We start from the raw sequence: 23,616 nt of genomic DNA, 5'->3' as shown, positions 1-23,616 counted from the left end.
CCCGATTTCCCTATAGTTACGTTTGATAAATGTTTATATTTATTATAATAAATAAAACACAGCAAGTGATTCTCGTACCACAAAATTTGACCGAGATATCCAAAATTTGGTCTTTTCGTCAAACTTTTCTTGGGACGTCGATTAAAAGATAAACTCGATACTGACTTTTGTTTTTCTTTACTACCAGTGAGTAATATTCTTTTGCGATTTAAAACAGTCTGTAACATTCTTTGGTTTATAATTTTGCTACAATGTCGAAACCTTTTTCAAACAAGTAGCTTAGAAATTTATAAATGGAAAAAATTAATTATTAATATTCGTCTGTAACTTTATTACTTAAGGATCATTATATATCTGTCGGACTTACAGGAAGTTGCACTAGAAATGCTCTTTACATTTAATTTATGCAAATAATGTTAGAAATTAATGTCGTGTGTCAGTAATGAACGTAATGTGTTAGTACTGAAGCTTAATATTCAGAAATGCTATTTATCGGCCTTTACAAGTGTAGGAATCTGGTAACAGAAACTATAGCAACAGCTTTCAAATTCTAACCCCACAGAATTACAGTCTTCTATCATAAGAAAAGCTCTCTCCAGTTAGTCTGCAGCTGTCTGTTGCCATAGAAACGAGCCTTGACCCATTTTCCATAGGAGTGTCTTGAAGACGAATGATAAACACTTTTTCCCTCAGCCAACAGTCGCCAAAAACAAAATGACAATAAAGTAACCCTTGGTTCGCCCCTATTTGAAATATACTAGCCCTGTTGAAATACCACCGCCAGACACTGTGGCGCCATCCGCCAGACACTGTAGTCGGCGCTATTCTTCTCGTAGACAGACAGTATCTTCTTATCAACCTCCTTCTTTCTTTCTCTAAAATCTCTGAATACATTATTCTTCATTTGCTAATCCCCATAAGCATTATCACGGGCAGTCTACCTCCTGAATACTTCAGATTCCGTGCCAGCTATTCTACAGTTCACTAACTACTTCTGGTCATTAATGTCAGAGCAGAAGGCTTCAACACAAAATCTGCACTAGCACCGTCTTTATAGATATTTCCAAATTTTTAAATAGAGTTTAGCACTGTGGAATAAATTATAAACTTATTCATGTCAAAATTATCATTTATCTCCACTTATAAAATTATCCAAACTTTGTCATTTTCATCCCTGTCTTCTTCCTAAACAATTAGAATTTCACTCTTTTAATTAGAATTTTCAGAAACACTCTCTTATTACCAGAACTATCAACCTAGATGTTCCCAAGAGCAAAGTGTTGGTTCCCATCTCATTCCGTTATTATTACTCAGGATTCGCTGCATGATTCTAAAATTCAAATCGCCTTTTTTTACCAATGATACAAGAGTTCTAACCCAAACGACAAATCTCAATTCATTTGTACTCATCTTCGGAAATACTTAAATAATCTTAAACCTTGCCTCATCAGATAACGAACTAAAATCACCACTTAGAAGACTAAAACTATCTTCTTCAGTAAATGCATAGCCCCTCTCCTCACGGAAGACATCTACATCATCGACCAAATTATCGAATGGACAACGTCATCCCCTACCTGAGAGTTAATCTTGACCCCAATCTTACCTTGAAATACTACTTCAGAAAGCTTGCGGATTAGTTATGCGTCCTCTGCTCGGAAGAAACATGAACTTTTCTATGAAAGATAAACTTGTTTTCTTCGAGTGTATCTTACATTTTTCACTTCTTCTCTATGTATCTCTTAGCGATCTTGCATTAAATAGTGGCACACTTTAGTACGTGAGAATTTTCAGATCTCAAAGTTGAGCAAATCAAACAGTATTTTCGAAGTAATGCCTCTACCAGTGCGTCCAGCATTATCACAGGGCAACGACATTCCCATTGTTCAGAAAAAAAAAAAAAAAAAAAAGAATATCCGTACCCTGCAATTGTGATTTTGATTAACTTGTAGAGACATTCGGTATTTTTTAGAAACAGGCAAAATAAAAAATTAGCAATGCCTTCGCCAGGAATTGAACCACTGACCTCTGGAATACCGGCACAGCGTGCAGAACCACTACGCCACGAAGGCACGCTAGGAAGGCGGGAGAAATGCCTTATAAACTATTTGCTATTCATTTCAACAACTGATGCGACATTATTTCTCTAACTTATCTAGATTATTTTATAAATTTTCTACTTCATCACCTACCTGTTTGCATCGTCTAACATTTAATTTCGATTTTATATACTCTGTGACATCTTCTCTCTAGCTAGTAGTCTTTGATCCGGTGTTCCTTGCACTTGATTGGAAAACTGAAAACATAAACTACGATACCATCGGCATTTTAAAGCTCTAAATAAACGAGTGGTAAATAAATGTTTATCTTTTAGTTAAGGCAGTTTCAGGCCTTTATTCAATACTTACAATTGTTTTCCAGGAGCGCTCTATATGAGTCTGTGAATAATATATCCCTTTTGGAGAAACCATTATTAATCAAAAAAGTTCACAATAGTTTGTACTGCAGTGCTTTATCTATTTTGTTTATTAACAACAAAACCTTTTTCTAAACTGATATTTCATTTTTAAATTTCGTACGGATTTAAATGTTTTAGTCTTTACTTTGGATACAATCCCTGAAAATTATCTATAATGACAGATGTGTAATTTTTTTTTCTCTTTAATATACATCTTGTCTGCTAAGCATCTATATCAATTTTAAATATATTTTATCTCTTAATTTATGCTATTCGAGGCTTGATTAATTAATTTGTCACGTTTTTGACAGGACCAGTTTCGAATCTTAAATGAGCAATAGATCTTAATCAAGTAAGTTCTTCGACAATATTTACACTGGCTGCAAATTATTTATAAAAACTGATCCCAGGAAAGGAAAAACGAAAACATTAAAGCACGATTTGACATATTAAAAATAAAATATGAAAAGATTAATGTTTTAAAGTTTCACTAGCTTAAAATCGTCTGAAAGATAAAAAAAAATATGATAGAAGATGAAGTGGAAGAAAGAAACGGCAAAATGCTGTGAGTACGAATTACGATTAGAGGAGTAACAGAAAATTCAAATATGGTAAATAATTTTCTAGCTGGGTTTAAGACAGAGAGATTTCCTGAAACTGAATAACAAAATTTGATGGTGTTTTAGGAACTGTGCTAGTTTGTTATGCCGATGCTAAAACACATAATGGTAGATCTTTATCCAGTGAAGATAAATTTGAATATAACCTGCGTCATCAGCCTATAAATTAATTGAGGGTTTACCACCATCAAAAAGAAATTATGTGAAATCTGTAACATTTTTAAATCGAGATATGAGAAGGAAAAAATTTTAATAGAATTTTATGTTCGTAAATTGTTATCTCTAGTTCTACTAATAGGCAAAAAATGTTCTAATTTCGGAATTTTATGACTACCTAGAATTACAATTACTTGCTTTATAATTGTATAACTAAAGAAAATAGATTAGCAATTCCAGAAAACATTTTCATTACCTGATAAAGAAACCGATTAGTTGAAATAGCTTTGACTGTAAATCCTGAAGAGAGTTAAAGCTATTAGAATTTTTGAAAATAGAACTAGAAGGAGAAGAACAAGTAAAACAATATTTCTTCTGATTTCAACTAACATAAATAATAGTCGAAGATTACGTGTAAAACTAAGCCAGATACTTTACCGAGTGTTACAAAATTATTTTTTACACATAATAATAATACAATAAAGAGTATTGTGCATGTTTTGAAATAAATCAACAGATTCTTCTCAGGACTGTGAAGCTATTATTGATTCCCTCTCTAAAACAAAGCCAGTTGGTTTTCATGAAAATGGTATCGTGTTTTCGCTGTCTGAAATACAGACATCTTAGTTTCAACGTTTTTGTAAAATGTACTTCAGGTATTTCAAGCAACTTTTGATGCGCCTGGCTGTATCTTATTGAGTAATATTTTCTGAAAGTTTCTAGACTAAAAACAATTTCCGCTTTTCGAAATTTCATACTTAATTTACATTATTGATTTCCTTTGATTTTATTACATTTTTAGTTTTTGACCAGAAGGCGTTATACGAAAAGGTCTATTAATTTCTTTTTGGCAATTTGCGTCGAATTTCTATAAACGGCGTGTCACTTTTCAAGTTGTTGCCACCAACTATTATCGTCCTGTATTATATTTAAAGAAATTAAATAATGAAGAATCTGTAATAATTTAAAATTAAATAACGTTTCTCGCACTGTGATAAAGCAACGGTATCTAGTGCCATCAAATTTTGAATACCAAAATCCTCCACCCGAATATGGGCATCTGGAAGCCCAAATTTGAAATTTGTTTTATTAGCTATTTCATGTTTTGTAAGACTTTTAAGAATTTTTGATTAACAAGCTCAACAGTTTCAAAGATAACAAACTCAACAATTGAATACTGTACGAAAAAAAAGCAGTTTTATCACCAGTGGCGCGATATTGTTCATCAGAATTTTAAAGATATGCTCTTTTTACATTTTTTAAATTATTTTGCGATATTTTTTTTTATTATTATTGAAAATTTTAAATCCTTGTGCACCACATAGTATTACACAAGGCTTACAGAGGTAAGTAAAAAAAAATACAACAACACAAAATAAAATAAACTTACAAATTCACAGATGATACGTAAGAGATAAATTTACAGAAAAATGAGAAAGCCATTTTATGTTGGACAAAAACATGAAGAGGGGGAGGAAATGTAATATTCACAGAGTTTAACTTAGAAATGAGTTCCTTTCGTCCTTCCTTGAGCTTTGAACAATAGAACAACAAATGTTCGACATTTTGCACTCCCCCGAAACTGAATGAACACAAGTCTGTACTAGATAATCTAAATCTCTTCAGATATGAATTGAATTTACCATGTCCAGTTAGAAATTGAGTAACTTCAAAATTGGAGGAAAAGTGTTTATTATTCAGTTTGTGAGGAATGGAAGGAAAATATAGTTTAGTCAAAGAGGCAGTAGTAGAATTCCTGTATAGTTCACTCCACTCGAGTATTGTATCATCCCTACTTTTGTTCTTGTAAAATGACTTAGGAAGTATCATTGGAGTAATTACTTGAAGATGTTTAGCTTGTTTTGCCAACCAATCAGCCCGTTCATTTCCTAGATTGCCAGTGTGGCCACGTACATGAGAAAAGATAACATCAACACCTTTATTATTAAGGTCTTTAAGAAGAGCATGGGAAGTCACAATTAATTTATTATATGAGAAGATATTCCTAAGAGAAAATAAGAATATCTTCTCATATAATAAATTAATTGTGACTTCCCATGCTCTTCTTAATATTTCTTCCAAGCTCTTTCTTCTCCCATGCTCTTCTTCGATATTTCTGTTGGATTGAATTTTATGGTTTAAGTGCGAAGAACATGATATTTAATACATAAAGGTAACACACACGTAAAAATGCCCCTTCGGGCGCAATATAAAATCTGAAAGATTTCAGACTTATTTTTATTTATTTTTAGACCAAAGGGTCAATTTTTCCTGAAGGACTATTATTTTTGTTTTGGCATTTTGCAATTTTTCACTATAAATGTCCGATATACTTTTCAAATTGTTGCCACCAAATATTATTGCCCTGTATTATATTTAAAGAAATTAAATAATGAAGAATCTGCATAAATGTATGTATGTTTCTCGATTTTTGATAAAACGACGCTACCTAGAGCCATCCGATTTCGAATGACGTAATCCTACTGCGAATGTGGTCATCTGGAAACCCAAAATTCGAAATTTGGAATTTGTTTTATTATCGATTTCATATTTTGTAAAACTAACGAATTTGTGGTTAACAAATTCAAGGATTTCAAAGCGAGCAACAGCAATGTTCTACAGAAAAATCATTCTTATCTACAGCGCGTGAGACTGTGCATCGGAAATTCTAAAGATATGTTCAATTTAAAATTATTTTGCGATATTGCTCTTGAACTGAATTTTATGGTTTAAGTGCGAATAACATGATCTTTAATAAATAGAGGTAAGACACAAAATGTTAAAAAACGCCCCTTTGGACTTAATTTAAAATCTGAAATATTTCAGATTTTCCTTTTTTTTTATTATTTGCATCTGTTTATTTTTTAACAATCCCCCCCATTCAGTGTTATTGCACATCGTTTATTTATTTTTGGTATAGCTTACTTGTGTAAGCCTCGTGTTATACTTTGTGGAAGACGAGGAGCTAAAGTTAGAGTTAACCGAAGAAAAAGCATAAAAAAAGTTTCATGCTGTCAGTTCGATGAGATTGCAAATGTGTTGCGTATTTTGAGCTGCTTTCAAGAAAACAAACTATCATCTTAAATGTTTGCTGTCAACAACTTATGAAACTGGATTAAGCAATTAAAGAGAAAATGTCTAAATTGTCGAATCGTAAAGGAATCTTGTTCCTCTATGCCAGGGCGAGGCCCCACACATTTTTAGCAACATGTACGAAACTACTGGAGCTTGGCTGGGAAGAGATATCGCATTCCCATATAGCTCTGAATCGTTTATTATTGGATTATTATTTACTTCGCAATTTACAAAACTTCTAAAATAGTAAAAATTTTAGTTATAACGATGACCTCAAATTGCTCTTGGTTGAGTATTTTACTGATAAAAGGCCAGAAGTTCTATGAGCACGGAATCATGGAAGATATCAGAAAGATGACAAAAGGTCATCGAATGGATGGAAGATATTTGACTGACTAAAATAATTTATTTTTGTGTAGAAAAAAATTTAGTTTTATTTCTTACCAAAAAACCGAAATTACTTTCTTGCCAACCCAATACTTTTACAGATTGTAAATGATGAAGTTGATTGTGATTCATTAATATCGGGCCAATGAATGGAATAGTCCTTTTTACAGTCCTTTTTGGCAACGTAGGTTTTGTTTTCAGCTTGATTTGATCTTAAAGGATGGGTTAGTATCTGTTACATAAAACTATAATATGTTTTAGTAGTTTATAACTTAATTTTCTATTTTCTCAAAAGTATTTCTCAAAAGATGAAATATGATGCAATGTATTTATGATAAATTGCTTGGAAAGTTTCTAGGAAAAAAGATTACTTTTATCAGGACCCAAATGTTTTTCCATTGTGTTGGTCTTCCTTTTCTTGTAAAATCACTTGCTAAATCATTTCTCAGAAATAACGTTCCGCTTAAATTTTATCGCCTGCGATATGCAATCACTTTAAAAATAGATCCAACAATTAAGTAACTTAGTGTAAGATTCCTCGTCACATAATCATTACCAATTTTGAAATATTACATATATATTGTAATGCTAATTAAGTTGCATTTTCTTGTTGCATATTCCTAAGAACAGAATATGTAGAAAATGTTTATGATAGAGTACTTATGCCAAAATTTTGAAGTGTTGGATTATAAATATTGACACTTCCACAATTTGAACTCATGAAAGCTCTAACTGGAACTCCTCTAAATAGGATGGAAGAAGATCTCAAAATTTATTTGTGGACAAATTCAATCTTGACTTCGTAATAAATTAAATTCGCAGTCAATTTTTATTTAAAACTGTTGTATCATAAATTATAATACGACGTTTAGCTTAAGAGAGCTTCTCCTGACGCATGCGCCGTTCGCGTTTATCCGCGCGGTGATGACGTAACTGTTTATTACGTATGTATGTATATGTATACCATTCTTACTTCTTCGCCCTTTTTTTTTTCTCTGCTGTACGCAACAATGTTTAAGTTAATCTCTGTCATTAAAAATGTTCATTGATGTTATAATCTGTTTAGGCCCATTTATTTCTTCAAAAACAGAGTGAAAAATTTTTAAAAACTCAGTTAATTTGAAAAATGGAATCTTGTATTTGGAAATATGAATTCTGAAGATATGCTGTCTAGAGGTTACCTTCGCCAATAATTCTTAAAGTCCCGATAGTGGAAGGGTCCAGAATAGTTGTACTATGTTCCTCAGAATTGGCTTGTAATATTGTTGTTTCCGAATTAAAGAACATTGAAAAGGCAAAACGAAAGACTAATCTTAGTGCGGGAAAAAAAAGGCTATAGAATTAATAATTAATTTACTTAGCTAATATACTTTAAGGTTATGCTGAAATAGTAAGAATAAATGTATACATGCTCCGTTTAAAAAGAAATGAAAAGAAATTCTCTATTCATGCTCTAATTCATTCATTCTAACTATTTCATGCTCTTTTTAGATTATTGCAGAAGAATTTCCTAGAGACAGAAAACTACTTTTCCGTTGCATTCAATCTAAAATATTTTGTAAACAGAAGAGCAAGAATAGTTTAAAGACACTTTCAGTCTATGAAGATGTTAAAGGAGTTCTCAGAATGTAGTCAGGAAAAGTGGATTAAATTAATACCGAACAATATACCTATCCACTAAATTCGTTACGTTAATTAAAATGTACCTATACATTAAGTTCTTCGTCCTCATCATTCTTTAGCGAAATGAATGATAGAACACGAACACTTGTTTCATAAGCATGTTGGAACACATTCGTTTTTTACCATAATTTCAGGAAAGATTTCGAATTTTAAAAGGAATAAAGTCTGTTGCACAGAAATGCATTTTATGTAAACAAAATCTTTTACATTTCCATTTCTGCCTCTTCCAAAGGATCGAATAGAGATAACTCCAATAGCCTTCTAAATAACTGGAATAGAGATAGCCTTCCAAATAACTGGAGTCGACCTTTTTTAGGTGAACTAATTTTAACTAACTCATGAAAGAAATGGTGGACTGTTGTTTTTAACTAGGCAATATACAGATCGGTCCATCTTCAACTGATTTAACCTATAAACAATTCTGCCTTTTTAAGAAATAAGATGATTTAAAATTTTAGTCACATATTTGTATAAGGACATTACCATTACTGGAGTAAATTTGATAGGATTTACATTACATTAACCCGTTATCTTATTATTTTATCTGTACTGTAACTTCTACTTTCGTCAACTTCTACAAGAATGCAAATTAATTACATGTTTATAAGAATAGAGTTCTTGAAAGTTAGGGAGAGAACTTTTTCAGCGGCGGTGATCTTCGTGATGTTCCCCTGCGCAATTCTGATAATTAATGAGTGTTAGCTTTTACTAGCCGAGTTTGCTCGCGCATTTAGAGACAGAGTAGAAGCTTCATTTGTTTCGTGAATTTTCGGCGTTAATTTAAATTAAAATTAATACTTTATGTTAGCTTAAATATTGCAAGCAGTGGAAATTGCTTTATAAGTAAGATCTATGCATTTTTTAAGCTGAACTTTAAATAATGAGAAAATTTCAATAAAAAAGTTATTTAAACCTTCTTCTGAGTTAGAGATATTTTACAAGGAAATGCTATAAGTTTTGTTAGTCTCACAAGTAAGCTAGTTTAATGAAATAAGTTTTTTTTTTCCTATCCTAGAACCCATTAAGGAGGCCGAGTGATTCGGTAACTTTTAATCTGACCCTGCAAGATGCAATTTGGTGGAACATCAGCAAGACCCATGGAAAGATTTGGTTATGTAGCAGATGCTATCCCAGCTCCGATGAAATCAGTCATCAGATTGGACGATAGATGGAAGGCCTCAAGAATCATTTCCTGTTCTGTCCAGCAACAGAAGGTTATCATCCGTTCTTAAATCACAAGCTAAAAATTTATTTAAAGGCATTGAGAAGAATGTATTTTGTGACCCCGGTGGTGAGTGTTTTTGTTTACGAAATTTATTGTGTTTTGAAAATTTATATTGTGTATAGCATACTCTTCAGTTTACTTTAATGAAAAGATAGTGCATAGTCAGAAAATTTTGGAAGAGGCATAATAATAGCAATTTACCCTACGTGTTATGCATAGAAGGTGCTACTTTGGTAGACGGTTGCACGGAGTTTTGGCGATTTACGTTGGCGCAGTTTTTACAAACGTCAGCCATCTTGAAAAACGCTGTGTTTACGCATAGTAAAGTATTCAAAACTTAAAAAAAAAAAAAATAAATATCGTTAAAATGTTAAAATGTAAAATTTAAAAAAATAAATATCGTTAAAATCGATGTATTAGTATTGTATATATGGATTAATTTTTTGTTGAAAATGTCGTTTTATAAGATGGCAGGCAAGTGTAAATAAATACATTTACTATGAGTACAAAATACTAAAGTAAGGTTACTATTACTTTCATATAGCAAAGAAGGGAATAAAAACACCGCTATAAAAACATTGGGCGAACGTTTAATTAGATTAAAATATTACTGAAATTGAATATCGAATTAAAAACCATCATACCAACATTTAAAAGAATTAGAATATTATTAAATTCAAATACTTTAAAATACGTTATACAGAATATAATTAACATTAAAACATATGGACAATAATTATCTCAGCAATTTCTGAAAATAGTGTATTAATTTTTTTAATAAAAATTGAAGTAATCAATTATAAAATAAAAGAAAAATATGTACTTACATTTTTTTGAGTATTTAACCTGTTGTTTATTGATAAGTACCACAAAAAAAAATCAGAATCATAATTTAGATAACATCTTTGAAGGAATTCGAAGATATGAATTAAATTTTAAAACGGCGCGGAAATGCACAAATTGTCAGTAACCAATCAGGGAGCTGATTACAGCTCGTTAATGCACAAATATTCTATGACCAATCAGAGAGCTTATTACATCACGGCTAGAATTAAAATTGTTTAAAAATTCGTTACATAATAAAACCATTTTTTAAAAAAATGCAAAACTAAATTGTATTTTAATATGTAACAGCCATAAATAATGTTTAAAACATTAGATTAAATTTATACATATTAAAACGAATTACATTTAAAGTAAGGTGACGTCATTGATTACATCATCCACAACATAAAATTTCATAAAATATGATAAACAATAAATTTTTATTTCAAATAAAAATGCAAAATTAAATTGATTTTTAATATTTAAAATCCATAAATAATATTTTAAACACGGAATTTATGCACAATAAAACGCATTATTTTTTTAATAAAATGACAACAAAGTATCGGTTACCATAAATAACTTATCCAGCAATGGGTTTACCATAAGTTGTATTACTCGCCAAAGGAAAATCGCCAAGAAATCGCCAAAATCCGTGCAACCGTCTACCAAAGTAGCACCGCATAGAATATGTTAGTGTAATAAAATTTTAATGAAGTAGACTGGAAATTGTGTGTAGATGTTACATGTTAAGGATGTATTAGTATTGTAAAGGATAGTGCATTGTTAATGTAAAGATATATGGAAGTAAGTTGTAGGCTGTACGACGCTGTCGCTGACACCGTAGCGACACTGTACGACACTGTAGAGACTTTGTCGCTGACACCTGGTGCGTCTAGCTGCCAAACCATGTATGATTTGGGATAGACGGCAGAAGTTGTTTTGACTCAAACTACACACAACGTTTGTTTACTCACCGAAACGTTGGTGAGCAGGGTAAGATTCAAGGTGTATTGAAGCAGATGGTTATTGTCAATTACTGATGTAAAATTCTAAAGTGATGTATTTATATTCTATTTATGTGATCAAAAGTGTAAAGTCATATCCTAAGCTATCGTTTCTTCCAGGAGGCTGGGGAACTGAGAATCAAGATCTTCAGGCGTAGAAAATGCCTGTAACAGTGTAACAGCAATTTCAACCTATTACAAAACGCAGGACCCAGCGTAATGTGATGAGAAGCCTTACCTCAAGTTCTATCTGTCTCTTCTACTTTCGTCAACTCCCATCAGGATGCATATTAGTTAAGTTTTTATAAGAAAAGAGTTCTTGAAAGTTAGGGAGAGAACTCTGCAAGCAACGCCAACCTTCGTGACAAATTCCTCATCTAGTTCCAAGGATTATGTTTCAAGGATGTTCTAAGGATGTCCATCTAGTTTCAAGGATGTATTTGAGAGTTATTGAGCTATGGGAAACTAAACACATTATTATGTGAATGCAAAATTTACCATGAATAATCGTCCACTGACTAATTTATACCAAGAAGGTGACGAACCGAGTGCATTGAAACCTTCGATGCTCTTTCAAAATCAAGGGATAATGAGGTTCCCGGTCTAGATCACATTGAGACTAATGTGGTCCATTGCCCAAAAGTTATCGAAACATTTCCAGGACGTAATAGTGGCAATCGTTTCGTAAAAGCAAGAATAGCTAAATAATAGTTAATTAAGACCTATACAGAGATTCTATCCACTAGAAATTAACATCAAGATCGATGAGTCTACGGTAGAAATGAAGCTTTTAATCTAATGATGTCGAGGTTTTGAAAGAAGAAAAAGTTTTGAAGCTGAAGTTATGGAAAATGACAAAGAAAAGTTGACAAATATGTTCCGAGAAGAACGATACAAAGGAAAGAAAGACTTACCTTTCAAAATTCTTGAAAATTTGAGAACTTTTCAATGTTTTTGGTTTTGATTAATGTTTCTAAATCTCTCATTTTTCAGTTATGAACGAGTGATCGAAATGCTTATTTTTAGCCTTTACTTATACAAATGTGAGAATTTATTAACAAAAGCTCAAAAACAAAAATGTTCTTTTTAAGCTTTGTATGTTTTTGCTCGATGATGACTTTTTAGAGTGTGCTTTTATGCTCTTATTCTCCTAAAACTCTGTATTACTTGTAAATAAATGTTTATCTTTTAAACAGTCCACAATAGATCGTCACTTAATCTGTTAACATCAGGAAACATTTTTCTAATCTGACATTTTATTTTTAATTATGTGCATATTTAAATATTTCAATCTTCAGTTTGTATACCATACTAAACATGAGCTCAAACTTTAACATTAAGCATCTCGATCACATTTTTAGGTAAAATAAGTTGTATTTTTTAGAATGAATTAAACACGTTGACTGAAAAAAAAGCATAGGGACCGGGGCCGTATACGATGTTAGATTGCATTTCGCGCATTTTTTTTTCACGTGTAATTCTTGTACAAACATCTTTACATTGGTAAAACGGTAAAAATTCTAAGCACAAAATTTACAAACTTAATTTTGCGTAAAAATAAAGTAACATTAAATAAGATTGATAGTACGTGATGCTTTGAAATAAATAAGGTAAAATTAAACAAGATCTGATAAGTTTTTTTTAATTTAAAGAACATTTTCAGGCAGTGATTTTAGAAATTATAATAACATTACAAAACGATCATATTTATTTGATTATATGATCATTAAATTATTAACATTAAAGTGGATTAGTTATTTTAATAATTCATAAAATTCGGAGCGTAATGAAGGGGGAGAAAAGATAAAATAAAATCTAGAAGCACTCAGATTTTATATTACGCCCAAAAGGAACCCTTTTTTAAAGTTTTGTGTATTACCTATATTTATTTATTGAATATCATGTTCTTTGCCCGTAAACCACATACATTTGAAAACAGCATATCTTTAGAATTTCCGCACTGGAGATAAAAACTGTTATTTTTAGTGCTCGCTCTGAACTCGTTGAGTTTGTTAATCAAAAATTCGTTAAACGTTTACAAAATATAAAATAGAATAAAACAAATTCGAAATTCGGCGGTCCAGATGGCCATGTTCGGGTGGAGGATTACATTATTCAAAATTTGATGGCTCTAGATACTGTCGTTTTTGTCACAGTACGAGAAACATACATGTATTCGTGCAGATTCTTCATTATTTAATTTCTTTAAATATAATACAGGGCGATAATATTTGGTAACAGAAGTAAGCAAGGAGGCACGGACATTTATAGTAAAACAGCGCAAAATGCCGCTTCGAAACTAACAGCCTTTCTAGGCTACCGCCCCTTTGGGGTAATAAATTAAATTAACAATAAATAAAGAAACGCCTATGCAGAAATAAAAATAAATTAAAAAAAATAATCACTATAAAATACAAAGCAAAATTAATTATTACGGTTAAGTACAATTTTAATATTAGAATTAAATGTATAAAAATTTTTAAGGAGTCAAAAGTGTTTATTGTGTATTATAAAATATAGTTGAAATAAAATTCTTTTATAGAAATTGTGTTATAATATTGATCTATAATTTTAAAAAAGCAGCACGATTTAGAATTTTAAATAAAACTTTCAATAATTCGTTTTTAAATAATTTAGTATTTTTACTTATTTACCCCAATAAAAATCATAAAAATTGCTTGTTTGAAATTTTCCATTAGTTTATATTCAAAATATTATTTTCTTAAAGATGTAGTTATAAATTTCCTTACAGCATAGGAAAGGCTCCAAAAATATCCAATAACTTTATAATTATTTGGAACGTTAATTATGCTTGATAAATATGCTAAATTTTTAAAAATCAAACTCAATTTCAAAAATAAAAACATGTAGAAATTCTAATTTGTGAAATGAGGCGCTACAACCAGCTTTTTCTTGACAATTATATACGCTGCAATAGGCAACCATTGTTACATTTCTGCAATCGTCCCTACTTCTTCGGATGTGATCAAGGTGACAGCCAAAAACGCCTCAGACGAGGGAGAAAACCCATTTGGGTTAGTCTATTTCTTATAAAGTCCATGATTTCAACCCTATACTGAAGTGAGAGGCAAGCCAAGAGTTTTGGACTTTACGGAACACTCATATCTGTATATTTTTTTAATAGCAAATAATGTATTTTTACACATTGTGACCATCTCTGGGAAAGCTGCGTCAATTTGTCATCATCAACATTGGAGGTTCCGTAAGCTGGATCAGCTAGACTTATTATTATTCGCCAAAATGGTTATATGAAGCACAGTAGACGCTGGTCAAGACTTCTGTTAACATGATCAAACTATGAGAATAAATATTTTAAATTGTCAAATAAGGTCAAAAGAGCTTCTAAAATTTACTAAGTGAAGAATTTAAGTGGCCAAACAACTTAGTTTCGATTTCAGTCATTTATTTAAATCTAGCGGAAGTACCCGATGCCAGTTAAGTTAGATTGAGAGTAATGCATCTAACAACAGAGCGAACGATATCGCTGTAATCCTTCTCGAATAACGATGCAAAAAATACGATTCATAGTCATACATTTTTCACTCTCATGCGATATGGAACTCAAAATATTTTCGATAGGAAAATAAGCTAACTCTCTCTCATTATATCAGCAACAATTCCATGCAGTTTTTAAGGACTTTCGTCTTTCTAATCAAATGGTCGTAAAGGCTCAAGTTCCATCCAAATATGCCACCTATATTCAAGTTTAGTCGATTAAGTGTGGAAAAATATTTATCATAATTGATCATAAATCAATAACGCGAACAAACAAACAAACACACAGACATTCTTCTTTATATGTATAGATTTTGTAAAATTTAAATTTTTGATTAACAAACTCTACGATTTTAAAGCGAGTATTAGCAACACTTTTCGTAATAAAGCATTTTTATCTCCAACGCCTGACTGATATCGGCACTGTTGCCACTCGGAAAAATGAGTGCGAAAATTAGCGCTTTCAGACTTATTAATTAATATTTCGGCTGATTAAAGTCGTACGAAGATGGGAATAGCCGAAATGGCTTCTTACGAATTTTTGGAATCGATAATAATGTATTTAATGTTTGGCAATGTTAGTTTTATTTCATCGCAAAACTTATAAATTTTTATTAACAAACTCCAGGATTTGAAAGTGAGCAGTGGTAACAACTTTCGAAATAAAGCAGATTTTTATCTCCAGCTTGCGAGACTGTTGCCACCTGGAAGAATAAGGGTGAAAATTATTGTTTTTCCACTTTTTTAATTAATATCTCTGATTTCAGCTATTTTTGGGGAGCGGAAGTGGACGTCGATCGTTTCCAGGACCCAGTTAAGAATTCTAGAAAGTTTGATGACGGTAGCTACAGTAGTGACGCAGTTATTAGAGGACAAACACACAGACTTTCTTCTTTATATATACAGATTGGAAAAAAAGGAACCTAATTTTAGTTTTATGAATCACTCCTCGAGAGTACAAACAAGAACTCATCACTTTCGTCCCTTCCCACACTGGGACTACCTGAATTTGCTGGAAAGAGATATCCAAAGCAGATGATGCTTGTATAATAACTTAATAAGCAATCTTGGGGAAAAAAAATCTACAAATTATTTATCGCTTGAAAGAAAATTTCTTCAAAATATCTACGACAAACTAAGGTTACGTAATTTAAAATTTTACATTGCATGTTACCTTGCAACGAGGAATGCCTTCCGAATATAAAGATTAGGGATCCATCATCGGCCAAATAATTTCTAGAACCGCTATAAACAGTTCATAAGCGAACTTTCGCATTAAAGGCATTATGGATAGTTCCTAAATTAATTTTTGCATTTTCATAATTAAAATGATGTGAAAATACCTATTTATATCATTGTTGATATTTTTAAAAAAAATATTAGTTAAATTTCAGCGCTACTTTGAAGGATATTTTATCTCATCGTTTAATGTTATCAAAATAGCCATGGACAAACGTCATCACATTAAGCTGAGCTTACTGTATACGTCATCTTACATGAGCACCAAGTTCAATAAGTAGATAAAAACTAGTAATCTAATTAAACGTCTACCACATGTGCAACTTCTAAGCTGTTGAAGAAGAACCAATGAGATTGGGACATGTTTGCCAAAATATTAATGTAGAAGACATAGGCTGCGTTGTTCATCTGTGACAATTTTATCCGAATGTAATGTCTCATGAATAGTATGCTCCTTTTGTAAATTAGTGAAATGTACCTGGAATAAGGGTGTATTACTATTTACTTGCCTGCAGTGTTTTCTTGTGAAAATTAACATAGCTACAGCCCCTTACAACGCTGATAAGCAATGTGCTACCATAACTGGGAAAATAAATAAAAAAACACTTGACTACCATAACTGGGAAAATAAATAAAAAAACACTTTCTTATGTTAATATTCCCTTCAGAGTTCTCAATGAAATTCAGTATCACTAATGTAACTTTTAACGCTGAATTTCCAAGCAGTTTCGATTTAAGTCATCATATCATTTATTTTCAAGGTTCTTTACTTGTGATATTTATGGGATATAGCAAAATCAAATTACAGCATTAAAATTTACTCTTCATACCTCGAACTCTGGAACCAAGAATGAAAATAACCAGACATGCTGTAAGTTGCGAGATGAGTTTAAGCACTGTTACATTTAACTCACGATTGGCTTGTATAGCATGTTAATTTTCAGGAGCTGGATGCTTCTTCAAAATCAAAGATGTGGATTCAGTTCATTGGCTGTATGAATGCGTGTGAATTTCCCCATTTCTTGCAAGACTAATATGGTCACCAATGTAGTGAATGTAGACATTGTTCTTGGTGGTGAAACAGCTAAATGACCGTGTGCTTGGATAGCACTTAAACTGTTTGGTCAGCAGATGTCTGACCATTAGATTTAAAGTTATTGAACATATGTTAATTAAGGCAGAGCGTTTATGGAACCCTGTAAAGTTACTATATCTAAACTTAAAGTTTTTAAAACTTAAAAGAACGACAAGTGAGTTATCATCCCATCTATTATATTAACTAGAGTTTTGAGAAATATTAAATAAATCTTTTTAATACAACTTAGTTCAAAAGTTGCAAAACTGAACTACTTTTGCTTACAAATTAAATCTCCGCCACTTGCAAGAATCAGATAACAGTAGCTGAAAATAAAATTTAGATTGTTTCAAAGAACAATATTTCGAACAATATTTCGAAGACTGCAGATAGTCTAAATAAACGTTGGCTAAATTTTATGTACACGAATCGGTTCGGCTAGGTTGCTGGCCAAAGCCGAATAACTAACAATGCAGATTTTGGTGAGAGAATAGTATTACTTGCGAGTGTTGTTACCCAAAGCTGTCTGGCTAAAACTGATATTGATACTGATTATGAAGTTGCTTATTTGGCCCCAGAAAGAATCTCAATAACCTAGATAAGAAAATTATGTCACTAAGGGTATATGAGCTAACAGGTGAAACTCCAAAAGCTGTCAAGAAAATAAGGTAAAAGGGGGAAAACTACTTGTCTCCTTTACTGCATGTATTTTACAAATGGAAAGCGACAAGAAATAAAGCCAGGCCCCGTAATAAAACAAGTAAACGTTGGCAGTCAAAGCTGTGTTACGAAGCTCGGATCTCTAAATGTGTGAAAAACAAATGGTCTGACCAAAATCTTTTGAAATAATATGGTAACTAAGAACTTATGAAAAGATAGCATCATCACAGCTAAGTCCAGTTTTGAAGAAACGTTTATTAAGTTTGGTAATGTGGTCTATTTTCAAGTCGTCAGGGATCAGTTTGTCTCTAATCAGGTAATGAACATTCACAGTTCTTCTCAGAAACTTATTCTATACTACTTGAAGTTTGCGGAAGTCTGCTTTTGAGGCTGACGCCTAGGCTGCAGATATGTAGCATAGAATTAACTTCATAAAGCATAAATATATCCGTTTCTTTTTGTTTAGAGGCAATCCAGAGTAATTTCCAAGAAGTACAAAGGCTTGGTTGGCGATACTACAGGCCTTTCTTATGAAGTACATAATATGATAAGTCTATGTTAATATTTGGTTTAATGATAATCTCTAGATAATTTACATTATTTGCATGGTTCTCAATTTCGAAGAATAAGTAGAGGTTGTTCAATGCTATGTTTCGAATTTTGCACTACTTACCAATAACAGCTTAAAAACTTTGAGCCATTTATATTGTTTCTCCATTTTCTGCACCATTCCTTAATATCTAAAACAGAATCCTGGAGTTCGGAGACAGCATTATTGAATTGAATAGAGCTACCAGCTTCTGCCGTATCGTCGGCGTAGCAAGTTAACATAGAGTTATGATGCAAATATCTCTGGGAAAATCGACAACATGAAACAAGTAAAGAATGGGCTCAAGATAGGAAAACTGGGGCACTCCTGCAGGGATGTTTTTGATGGACGAATTAGACATTTCCTTGACTGACACTAAAATTTCTGTTGGTATGGAAGGAATTGAGAAGGAAAATAATTTCCCAAATAAATTTCAGCTTGATCATTTTGTAGATCAACCCCTTATGCGCGGTCGAATATTTTCGCTATGTCTTGCATAAGAAGTGCCGTGCATTTCTTATGGTGCAGAGCTTCTATAATAAATTCAACTAGCCTGACTGGTTGCTTTGAAGTAGACAGTTGCTTCTGTATCGATCGGAGGGAAGTAGCTGAAGATATGAATTCATCCTTTTCAAGATAATGCGTTCGTAAATTTTTCTGCTTAAAACTTTCAAAAACTCCAACTTAAATACTCTTAACTCATTTACATCCTGATGAGAGCTAATAAAAGGAAGACTGATAATAAAGTTCCATATCAGAAGAAAATTGTATAACTAATAAATATAAAATAATATAATGCAATTAATATAAAATAATATAATGCAATTAATATAAAATAATATCTTCACATCTCACTTTCTTAAATAAATAAATAACTAATAATTTAAAAATCAGTATTCTCATTAATTACAGTAAGTACTTACTGTCGCATTCTCGGATTAATTTTTATTACAATTCATGATTTCAAAAATCTAAAATGCAAATTTTCGTTAAACTTAAATTAAAGGAAATGGGATAAACTATCGAGAGCTTATTTATTTTTGATTGAAATAAGTTCATTTTCTATAATAATTCTTTCCGATTTATATTTTGAGCATTCGACTGGACTATTTCTGTTATCTAGATAGAGAAAGTTTCAGAACACAGTTTCTGAACTTTCAAAGATATAACTGGGAATATATATATGAGGAAGGTAGAAAATAATCCAGATTATTTTATTATTAAACTGAAATTTATTAGGATAATTTTATAGTTATTATTTGGAAGCTCAAGTATTTTAGACTTGATATTTTTCAAAGAGCTTAATAAAAGTAAACTTGCTATAAAAATTTCGATTATATATTATTTTATTGAATTTAATAATAAACAGTAATAAAGTCTCAATTAAATTCTATTTGCTAGAAGAAATATAAAATGTTCCCTATATAAGTGTAATTTAATACATATTTCAATAACTCGTGCCAAACAAATCCGCTCCCTAAGAATAGCTATTTATTTCCCAAAACCATAAGAAAGTTAACCGTGAAATAAACTAAAAGTAAAAGCATATATTTCTTTACATTTTTTTCCCTCAAAAGCTGCAAGGTAATGGAATTTTAAAATGTTCTCTTGTAACCTCATACTGAGTGAGAAAGTGGTAAAAAGATATTAAAGAAGAAGAATAAGTTTTGAAATATGGAAGCAGATGTGAAATATGGAAAAGAAAGATAGTTTTTTCCTTTAATAAATGTAATACGATAATTTCATTCATCACATTCAGATTTCAATAGAGTTTAATTAAATTTAGAAAAAAAATGTTGATTTTAATAAAATATTATTGAATATCTGGTATGCATCAAACATTCAGTTTACAATCATTGTAGTATTTGGACATTAAGAATTAGATCAAATAGATTCGAAGCGAGGATGAGGCTAATGAGGTATTTGCCTTTCTAGCAGAAAGCAAAAATTAAAAAAAAGGCCGCAAAACCGCACCCAATGTCTGTTCGAACGCTGATAAACACTTAAGATGTAAAAGAAAATCCACCCTGAACCCACTGAAAGATCTTTTGCATCGAAACTGGAAATATCTTCTTGCATTTTTAGTAAAATCTTTAATAGAGATTTGAAGTTAAAAAAGATATGTCTCTTGTGAAGAAAGTACATACGCTTTTGCCAAAGAATATTTCAAAAATATTTTAGAAAATTTATGTGAAAACACCTAGTTACTGATAAATGGAAATTTGTGGCAACACTCAATGAGGTTAGGGAATATTTAAGTGACTGTAATAAAAAAAGATCAGTTTTATTATTATTGAAATGACGATAATGACTGTACGATATGGCTCATCAATGTGCAGAAAAGTTCCAAAGCGATTCCTGATAAAATAGTTGCAGGATTTTTTCACAATGGCAAATTAAAACTCAAAGCCTCAAGTAAGCTAAAATTAATTCATTGTGCTATCAATAGATATTTTAGAGCCAATTTTGAAAACGTAATTCCAGCCTTATATGGAATCAGCATCAGTAAAGTTGTGCTTTATAAGGACAAAAGCAGATAATCATACTTCTAAGTCAACTTACACTTATTTAGCAAAGTAAGAATCGGGAAGTAAAATTGAGCTTAATAAAGACAAAGCAGTAATCATGCTTCTAAGTCAACTGACTCTTATTTAGCAAAGAAAGCATCGGGAACAGAAATAAAATGAATCCCAGTTACTGAAATACTTATACTGTAGGGTTTATATTTATTTTAACTAACATTTATTTTAAGTTTAAACTATCTTTCCTGTCAAGCCTTACTTTCCTCTGGAACTGCCAATGCCAGAATATGTAAATTTTAGTAGAACGCGCAAGGATTCAAATTATCAGCGGAAGTATTCTGATTTAAATAGAAGGAAACGAGTTCGGTGTGTTATTCTTACTTAGCGAGCGCGGAGGTAGTTAGCGAGAATTGAAGAACCCCGCGTTGCGGCCTATGTGCTTGGCGGGAAGTAGTGGTAATTGTTCCAGTGAGCTTCAAGTCTGCTGAATTAGCAGCGGTATTGTAAAACGCGGTGAGTTAGTTATTTTAGAGAGCCTCGTAGTTAGAATCTTGTCTTTAGTTTCTTTTCAGGTTATTATTTTTATTTGACTGCCGAGTTGGCACCGTCTGTAAGCGTCAAGAGCACGCAATTGTAATTTATTACGTTGAATAAAAAGGGACTTAAACCCTTCACAAGCTTCTATCTTTTATACAGTTTCCACAGTCACCCTTTGGTTGCGTGCAAGTTAGAGGCGCGCAACGTTATATTGGCGCCCGAACACTTATCGAACTGAAATGGCCGAAAACTGGATGGAAGCCGCTGGACAACACCAAGAAATGACAACTCAGTTAGAAGGATTTGGATACCTGGTCCAGACTTTGAGAGCGTCAATCAAGCCAAACGTCCATTTCGACGGAAAAAGTTCGGTGGCGGTATTTCTCGAAGGTCTAGAAAACCACTTTCAGCTCTACCCTGTGCCTGAAAGACAATAAGTTGCCATCGCCACATCAGCACTAAGAGGACAGGCCGCGCTATGGTGGAAAAATATAGGTAAATTTTTATTAGGGGAATTTGCAAGCCAGACATATACATTTGAAAATTTCAAAAAATCGTTAGTAAAGGCCTTCCCCATAGTGAAAGATCGAGCACGGCTGGAAGCCGAGCTATATAGTTTCTATCAACGGGATACAGCACAATTGACGGACTTTATTTTACGAAAAATAAAGCTAACGGATATGTTGTATGGGAAAAAACCCGATGCGGAGATTATTGAAATAATATTACCAAGATTGTTACCCGCTGTCCAAGACTACTTTGAAATTAGAAACCCAAACACATTGCAGGAACTTTTCGAATTGGCGGTGAAGTTTCAAAATCGCAGAATAGCGGAAAAAGCGAGAGGGGAAACATATTCTCAACATACCCGAAGGAAGGAGGAAACCAGAAATGGAAATCGCTCATATGGGGGAAAGAACTATCAAGCTAACGCATCGAAACTCGAAGGTCAAGGCCCAAAAAGAAAATTTGAAAATAAACATCCGCATACCCAGAAGACACAGATTGAAAGGAAAGCTTTAAACGAGTAGAGGGGCCTGTGAAAGGGAGGGTCCAGACCCCGGAAGTTTTAAAAAAACCCTCAAATAGACATTTAAACACGGTCATCGTAAAAAACTCACAGCTACCAATTATACAAGTCCTGGTTGGCGATGTACCAGTAGAAGCCCTCATCGATACAGGAGCAGAAGGAAATTTTATGAGTGAAAATTTCTTCAAAAAGAATTTTTATAGGATACGATTATTTAAAACCAGAAATACGGAAATTATAGCGGCGCAAGGAAAAACATGTCACTGCATCGGAAATTATCATTAAACTTACAGGTAAAAGAGGAAAATCTCAAAGTATTAATTTTTGTGGTGAAAGACCTGCAACACTCTCTTATTTTAGGTATGGACTTTTTAAGGGCCGCGAGGGCCAAATTAAATTTTCAAGATAGTTCCGTGGTGTTGGAGATGGACCAGAGGGTGGTGGAACCTGTGGAGACACCTGAATTGGACCTTAGCCATCTGAATGACCATGAAAGTAAAGCAATACAGCAAGTGGTGAGTAATTTTTCTCATTTGTTTTCAGAAAAACCAGGAAACTGCCAAATAATAACTCACAAGATTCAATTAAATGCCGAAAAACCTTGTAGGACTAAACCGCATCGTTATGATAAACAAAAAGACCTAATCATCGAAGAACATATTCAGGAGATGTTAAAGAATAAAATAATAACGCCCATAAATAGTGAGTACGCGAGTCCAGTCGTACTATGTAGGAAAAAGAACGAGTTTCCTCCTTCGGATAAAAGGGCTTGGAGGTTTGCTATTGATTACAGAAAACTAAATAGTATTACCAAATTTCCAGTTTACCCTTTGCCGGTTATAGACGAGATCATTAGACAGATCAAATCGACAAGATATATGTCTACTTTGGACTTAAATTCTGGCTACTATCAAATAGCTATGAGACCCGAAGATATACATAAAACCGCGTTTATAACAAAATCGGGCACTTATGCATTTTTACGCATGCCCTTTGGGTTGTGTGGGGCCCC

The 23,616-nt window shown here is 32.3% G+C and overlaps 1 long non-coding RNA gene across 1 annotated transcript in view; it reads left to right on the top strand.

Annotated features, from left to right (window-relative positions):
• LOC118193715 (uncharacterized) overlaps window positions 1-12,650 on the top strand; it is a 322,326-nt gene extending 309,676 nt beyond the window's left edge. The window contains exons 2-3 of the long non-coding RNA XR_015042198.1: window positions 9,395-9,670; window positions 11,557-12,650. This is a non-coding gene — a long non-coding RNA (uncharacterized LOC118193715). The remainder of the gene's footprint in view (window positions 1-9,394; window positions 9,671-11,556) is intronic.
• The last annotated feature ends 10,966 nt before the right edge of the window (window positions 12,651-23,616 follow it).

This window comes from Stegodyphus dumicola, chromosome 7 (assembly GCF_044657685.1).
Source record: "Stegodyphus dumicola isolate Sdum_Otavi_A_Nest chromosome 7, ASM4465768v1".
NCBI lineage: Eukaryota > Metazoa > Arthropoda > Arachnida > Araneae > Eresidae > Stegodyphus > Stegodyphus dumicola.
Note: the sequence above shows the minus strand (reverse complement) of the source record. Positions and strands in the feature narration are given on the sequence as shown.